This window comes from Sinocyclocheilus grahami, unplaced genomic scaffold (genome assembly GCF_001515645.1).
Source record: "Sinocyclocheilus grahami isolate Dianchi unplaced genomic scaffold, SAMN03320097.WGS_v1.1 scaffold257.1, whole genome shotgun sequence".
NCBI lineage: Eukaryota > Metazoa > Chordata > Actinopteri > Cypriniformes > Cyprinidae > Sinocyclocheilus > Sinocyclocheilus grahami.
In genome coordinates, this window is record NW_015505436.1 from 283,724 (window position 1) to 292,134 (window position 8,411).

Sequence of the window (8,411 nt, forward strand, 5' to 3'; positions counted from 1 at the left end):
GACTTTTTGCTTGATACAGGTGCAGAAATTACAGTAATTCCTACAAAATTGGCTAAAGATTTAAACATCACGTACAAGAAAACTAAACTTTGTTTAACTGGTGTAATAGGTGAAGATTCTGTTTTGTATGAAACCCCGCCCATAGAGGTACAATTAGGCCCAAAAACTCTGACTACAAAATTGCTATGTGCTCCATTAAATACAGGTGCAATTCTAGGCATAGATCTACTGAGAAAAGTACATCTAAATTTAGACATGTCCTCAGAATCTGCTAGCATAAAAATTTCCTCAGCACAAGTTTCTACCAATAATGCAACCATTCCTGAGTATTCTTTCTTACAGAATCATCCAATTTGGGCTAAAGACAAGCATGTTTGCGGGTTTTTGAGAGGCGTAGAACCAGTCAAATTGACAGGAACTCCACCTCCTGTTACCAAACAATATCCGATCAATAAGGAAGCTATACAGGGAATCAAACCTATTGTAGAAAAATTGCTGAAGCAAGGAGTGCTAGTTTAATCCAACCGGTCCCCCTTTTACGTACACAAAATCCAGCTTTTGTGCGTACGCACACATTTAGCATGAAATCTACTTAAAGTTTTATACATGAAGCCCCTGCTCCTTACCATGTGTAAATGGTGCGTAAAACATTTCTGTGTTCTTTTTGGCAAACTGATGACACTGAATTTTGATGCACTGCCATCATAATATTTTACAAGGTTGTTTGGTCCGTTTTTTTTTTTTTTTGTAGCTGAGAGTTGATAACTGTTTAGCTTTGGGTAAAACTTTTTACCCAGCTGTCCAATCAATGGAGGAGGGGCGGGACAAATACTACACCGGCCAATCATCCTACTTGTACAACAACTGAACGACAATAGAGAAGTTAATATTGCTGGTTACTGTATTTTATATTCAGTAATATTCTTCAAAATGAGACTAGTAATAAGTTACTGCCGTGGATATTCCAAAACCAAAGCGCCAAAGCGCCTCTGGAAAAACGCTGTGCCACTAAAGCATTCTCAAGCACCACCAGCTGGCCGTTTTTAGATGACATTTTTACATTTTTTCAGCTGGCTAAAAACGTTTTGGTGGACGCACGTTATTGAATATTTATTGTTAGGCATATGGCCTATTAGTCTTTTTAGCATTTATGGAATATACTGGAGCTAAACCCAAGAAAGTAGACAAGAATATTCCACTGCATTCCTGGACACACAATTTGTGTAGCTGTAATTCATAGGCGGGGATTATGCTAATTGTGAATGAGCGTGCACGAGCGCCCTATTTAGGAATGACTGGAATTCATTAACATACACATGTTTAACTATCAAATCTGATGTGTACGAAGCATTTGTGAATCCAGAGGAGAGTTTTCAGGAAGGTCCGTTTTACGCGCAAATTACTCAGAATTTACTCCTATATTTACTAATGTTTCGTGAATGAGGCTCAATGCGCTTAAAATTAGTTAACGAATTACAAAATGTTTTAATTTACTAAAATGTATTTAAATTGTGCTGACTGTGGGAATAATTGTTAATTCGTGGCCATGATATAAATATTTTTTTCCCCGCATGTCATGTCTGGGGCTCCGTATAGTAGTAGCCAATCATCTGAGTAAATGCTTCAGTCACAAGGCTTGTTGAGGCACAGTCACATGACTCTTTTGATGTGCATCAAGGAATTTATTTGGTAAATTTTAGTTTATATCGCAGTTTGTCTTCTTACTAAATTAAATCTTTTGTCTGTTTCTTTTTTTAATTTAAAGGGGACATCGGATGCCCATTTTCCACAAGTTGTTATGATTCTTCAGGGTCTTCATGAAATGTCTGTAACATACTTTGTTTACAATTCCTCAATGGTCATGTAAAACATCACCTGTTTTTACCTTGTCAAAAACAGATCTGTTCACAGCTACTCATTTTGTTGCATGACTCTTTAAATGATAATGAGCTGCTGCTAACTCCACCCCTCTCTTCCTTGGGGCATGTCAACACAAGACATATGAATTGCTTCCTTGGACTCTGTATGACTCAGAGGTGGTCTTATTCAAATAGCAAACAAACAACCAATCAGCACAATTAATCACAGATGTAGTGTAATTCATATCATTGACCTTAAAAGTGTTATGACTAAGTATGTTATTCCTCACTCAAGCCATTGCTCATTTCTGTTTAATGTCTGTCATGAGACACTGCTACTATTTATAGGCAGTGCTATCTTAGTAACAAAACCGGACCCCAGCACATCATGTGCCAGCTGGAGGGAGGACCGTTTTGTTAACTGACACACAAGGGACATTTCAGTGTAAATGCCAGGGTAAGGTTAGAGTTCTGATGGATCTTTTGTAGACAATTGCTCACCGTTAAAACTAAATGTCTTGTGTTTTTCTGACTGAGTATTTATAAACAAACAGCACAGGACCAATGATCAAGCAGGCTGCTAGACATGGATACTGTCAAGGTAAGAGTTGGAGACAGTGTCTTTGAAACAAACAAGTCTCTACTGCTAAGAGAATGCGAATACTTAAGGGCTCTTTACAGATCAGGGATGGTAGAGTGCCATCAAGAAGAGATTCAGGTGAGGAACCTCAAAGCTCAAGGGTTCATAATCATGCTGGCTGTGGCCAGTGGTGAGAGGCCTATTATGAATGGTGAGGAGATTTTGGAAGCCATTGAATGTGCTGCTTTCTTCCAGGCCGAACCTCTTGCAAGGCATCTTCAGGATCTTCTCAACTCCGACAACTGCCTGCTCATGTACCAAGCCTCTGCCACCTATGGCTTATTGGAACTCCATGAGAGTTCGGCACAGTTCATCCGCAATATGTATCGTGACCTGCAAGAGGACTTGAAGAAACTTCCTCAGGAGCTAATTGAACATGTGGAGTCTCTGGTTCCTAGTGCATTTGTGGCTGTGGGTTCACACTCCACATGCTCTGTGGATGAGCTTCCTCTTGCCGCCACAAGGACAGTATGTTACCTTGATGAGGATGATGACGAATGGAAGGTCCTCACTGCCTTGCCAGTGGAGGCCAGCACCTCTCTGGCTGATTTGACCGTTTTGGACAACCGACTCTATGTTGTTGGAGGTCTGCACGGTGTTGACAAGATACCTGTCAGTGCTAGCTTTTGCTATGATGTTGTCACCAACACCTGGAGTTTGCTGCCAGGTCCCAGACAGCCACGGTACAACTTCACCCTAATTGGGATAGAAGGTTGCCTCTACGCCATTGGAGGAGAGTCTTGAAGAACCACCATGTCCTCGGTTGAGATATATAATGTTCCCACAAAGGAGTGGAGCTTTGCAGCACCTTTACCTCGACCGGTCGCTGGGGTCACATGCACCAAAGCTATGAGCCGAATTTTTGTGTGTCTGTGGAAGCCAATGGAGACTAACGAAATCTACGAATACATCCCAGACCAGGATGTGTGGGTTCTGGTGAGTACACTTCTGAAGCACCAGAGCTACGGACACTGCATGGTGGCCCACAGGAACCTCTACGTCATACTCAATGGACCCCAAGATGACTTCCTGCGCTGTTTGATGGACTGCTACAACATCACCACTGGATAGTGGACATCAATACCCGGCCACTATGGGGACAGCAAAGGGGCACTGTTCACTGCTGTAGTGAGAGGGGACTCTGTGTTCACACTGAACCGCACCATGACTCTGGAGTACGCCATCGTAGGGAACATGTGGAAACCTTGTAAGCAGATGAAGGGTTTTCCTAGGAATGGATCTGTGTGGACATTTCTACTCAGGATTCCAAAGGAGAGGAAAGAAGTGACAGTGTCTTAAATAGACATAACCTTATTAGCAATATTAGTGGCTAATAAATTGTTCTTAGCCCATTCACAGTGAACATGAATTTTCGGCACGAGATTTATCCCTATGGCCTTCACAACAAAAAGTCACAAAAGAGTGCAAAAAAGTCACATTGCTTTGAGATTTTATTTTATTTTACAATAAATGCACTGTATTGCATTTGTTTTTTTAATAAAATTGCAACAACATACGCTTTTGGGTTTTATATATATATATATATTTATTTTTTATTTGGTAAATCGTAAATAGATTTCAATTTAATTTTCATCTTCCATTCCAAGAAAGTGACAACTTTTTAGCAGGTGAATTTTGTACTGTCATTAAAGCAAGTTAAAAATTCTGTCATTATTTACTCACCTTTATCTTGCTCCAAGCCTGTATGACATTCTTTCTTTTGCAGAACACTAAAGAGGATAATTGAATGAATATCTGGTTGGATGAATTCAATACAAGCTCATGGTAAACTTTACTTGGAAATGCGTGACTCATGGTAAATTTCTCTTGGAAATTATATGGCTAGCTTTGTGGAAACGTTTGCTGACACTCTTGGGTGCCTTATTAAATGCTAAAATGAGTCACAATGTGCTTCCATTGTATTAAATTCACCCACCCTGATATTCAGTAAATAATTTCCTTTTGTGTTTTACAGAAAAAAGACAGCCATATGGGTTTGACACAAATGGAGTCTAAATAAACAAAACCAAAATTGCATTTAGAGTTAGAGTTGCATTTAGAATTAGAACTACAACATTTTCTTAGAGAATGATGAAAAATTATGTTACACTTGGTTTAAATGGTTTAGCCCAGAAAATTGTTAGCAGTTTCCATCATTTCTTTTTGTAAATAGATTTTTTGTTTATAATATCTTTGTTTTCAGTGGTCATCTCATATCACAAGTTTGTATTATTGCTGTATCTCATTTTGGCATGTTTAGGTAGGTTTATGAAATGTTATTTGGCACAAAGTCACCTTGCATCTTGAAATGCATTTAGGGACAGTTCTTTCAGAGCATGATTGTTGTTGCCAAGATTGAAAGGGCAGAATTCAGATGCTTGTCAGATCCATGTGACATTTTGCTTGTGTCATGCTGTTAAAACTACCCAAGGTGACACTTTCATTCAACAGTCAAGTGAACTTTGAGCTCTTTAAGAGCAATGCTCTTTACTTAAGACAGATTAAAGTAACATTTCATATCGTTTTAAATTATTTACTGACACCACATAGACTCGATTCTTATAATCTGCTTAGACCATTTCCTTATGTGATGTTTTAATAAAATATTAATTTCTGTTTGTTTTCAATGAGACAATTATTATTGTGGAGTTACTCAAGGCTCAAGGCTTATGATAGGATTAAATTACATTGCATAAGCACCATTGCATAGTTTGCAAAAGTATTTTCCTCTGACTATTTAGTGCAATAATTTGTAAAAATTGGATGGTGACCATCAAAGGAGGGCATACAATTTTTGGGTAAATTCAGCAGTCTTTTTATCTACTGCAGTGACACAGAGGTCCTCAGTTATTGGGACGGATAGAAGAAACTGCCAATGAGCAAGAAATTCTACTGCCAAGTAGAATGAGCTCCATGGGTAAGAGCTAAATACGTTTAGACTGAAAATAACATCATGTGGGTCACCTCAGGACAGAAACGTTTTCGCCAGCCTGTAGTGCCTCATCCAAACCATGCTAGGAACTCGATGAGATGAAATGTCAGTACAACTGGAGCAGTGTCACACATACAACTGGCACAATATGTCACAACGTGAACCTTATTATTACTCTTTACTTATTATTAGGATGGTGATTTGTAGCATTCTGACATCTTACTATTACTGTATGTACAAAATAAATGTTGGCTGGATCTAAAATTAGCATTTGACAATGCCAAAAGTACATGCTTGGTTTGATAAATAACTAGAATATTACTGATTTGAATTATCTACAAAATAAACGTTCAGTAAGTTTTACTAAAGTAAAAAAATAGCATTTAAAAAGTTAAGAAGCCTTTTTTCTTGTACTGTTGCTCCATGTGGAGGAAAACAAAGTTTAAATTTAAAGATAACCGAGACCTGCCAAAAATGGACCTATACTTGTATGAAAAGTGTGAAATACAGTTGCTAAATCACTTGTTGATTAGCTACTCTCTATTTTTCTTTTTTTCAAATCTGCATGCAATTTAAAGTCACAATGAAATGGAAGTATATTTTCTTCTGTATTACGACATGGTAGTCTGTGACTTTTTTCTCACAATTCTGACTTAAAAAAAAAATTCTTGCTGACTTTTTCTTGCTCAGAATTGCTATATAAACTTAGAATGAACTAGCATTTCTAAGGAAAAAAATGCAGAATTGTGAGATTTTTAGATTAGATTTTCTAGTAGCCTGATTCTGTTTATTTCTCACAATTCTATAATTTTTCTCAGAATTGTGTTTACATCTTGCAGTTTGACTTTTTTTCCTATGAATTCTAATTTTACATCTCAATTTTTATCCACCAAGGAATAAAAGACATAGAAAGTAATTACAACATTTTAGCTCACAATTCTGCCTTTTTCTCTCAATTGTGAGTTTAAACAATTCAGAATTTTCTTCTCAGCTTTGCAAGTTTGTGAGGGGAAAAAAAGTGAGATAAATTACCAATTAATTACCTTTTTTTTTATCCATGGCAGAAACAAACTTCCACATCTGAGGGAAACAGATTATTGAAAAAGAAAAATGTAGGGTGGAGTCTTATTTCAGCGCAGCTGTTGATTGGATGGAGGCAGATTCTGAATGCAAGCTTGTAGTTGATTTTAAGAAAGGGGTGGAGTTTAAGTGGAAACAATGATTGGAGAAGTCTGTCACCAGAAGATAAAGTCATTTTGATTAAGAATTGATGAATTGTTCACAATAAGATCAATAACATGCATTTAGGGTGAATTTTTATTTCATGCCAACTTTATCACCTAAAACATTCCCTATGTCCGATCAGAAAATGATACCACTTGTAAGCTGCTCTCAATTGTGAGGACCTCCACTAATGTAAACTATTTGCCTCCAAAGTTTAAAGTCACTTCAATCTTGTTTTAGTTTCACTTCGCCCTGGGCTGGGTAATTCAAAACTAGCCTATTGATCATTGCTGACTTACAAATGAGACTTATTTACTGTGAGTTCACCCTTTTGTTTTAGAGAAACAACATCTGACAGACCACAATAGCTCTCTAAACAATGCATGGAGTCATTCCCATGGTCGATGGAGGTTAACTCCAAAGGCAGTCATCTGAGGTCAGGCTTTTCTCAAGGGTTTGCGTCTATCTCTGCATCTGTTCTCTATGTGCCAAAGGTGGCAGCTATATCTCATAGGGCACATGAAGTCTCTCAATATAGCACCATTTGTGCCAGGCCAGAAGAGCCCTGGGGTAAGACAGCATGACTGTCTCAATCTATTCAAATAATTTCAAAATGACATGTCAGGACAGTAATTATAGTTTGGATTTTTATAGGAATATTGCTGCTTTCACCCTAATAACTGCTCTGGATGCACATGTTAGTGGTGCTAACGCTTTTGCTCAGCTATGGTATGCAGCGGTCTGGCGGCTTCGTGTACTGAAAGCACAAGCACTCGCCCACCTTGTGACCTCAAACATTTGGGGATGAGCAAATAAAAAGCATTCCACAACAGCTTAATTGTTTGTGTGTAATGAGAGACATGTGCCAAGCATGTGTTTTGGCCTGACTGCTCACTTCAATGAGCACCCACATGTAGGATCTTACAATCAGTGTATCCACCTCTTTTTAAATGTGAGAGCGTGTGCAGCTATTTGTAACTGTGCGAGGCTTCCGGTGTCATTCGCTTCCAGTTATTTTTAGCTTGTTATGCTGCTTGCTTTTGCAAACGAGTATTTCAGTCATTACATGATTTTCAGTCAGTCGTTTGTAACACACATTTTAATAATGAGCAATATAATTGTAAATATAAATGTAAAAAGAAATGTAAATCTTTTGTTAAACCGAAAGAAATACAGAGAGGAAAACATGCTGCAGAGCAAAGTGTAAGAAGACATGCTCTGCTGAACCCCAAAATTGTATGGTATAAGAGAACCCCGTAGCAGATCTAGACAGGTGGTGCTGGGGAGGAGGAGGGCTAGAGACATGACTGAGCTTCATCAGAATATAAAGTCGAGCTTTATAGAAAGAAGCAATAGATTTGCTGGAGAACCGGTGACGAGACAGCCAGTCAGCAGCATGGAAGAGTTTCATGACTGAACTTGGTATTTATCATATTATTTTAATTTGTTATGATAATCGTAAGCACAGTTTGTACTACAAATACTTTCATTGTTTACTGCACTTTGTTATTTTTCTAGTTATTTATCTAGAGCGGCTAATGAATCGGAAGTCTCACACCTTCAAAGAAAACAGCTTCCGCTTTGCAAAATAAGGTTGATAGGCATCAAATCACCATACTTAAAAATGTATGGTGTTGTTAGTAGGCTACACTACATTCTAAAAAAGTCCATAAAAAATATGGAATTTTCCATATAGATTTTTTATAACTGTTTTACATATTTTGAATTATGCATTGCACTATATTGTGTTTTATGG

The 8,411-nt window shown here is 37.9% G+C and overlaps 1 pseudogene; it reads left to right on the forward strand.

Annotated features, from left to right (window-relative positions):
- Positions 1–2,445: 2,445 nt before the first annotated feature.
- On the forward strand, positions 2,446–3,798 carry LOC107598861 (kelch repeat and BTB domain-containing protein 13-like; annotated as a pseudogene).
- The last annotated feature ends 4,613 nt before the right edge of the window (positions 3,799–8,411 follow it).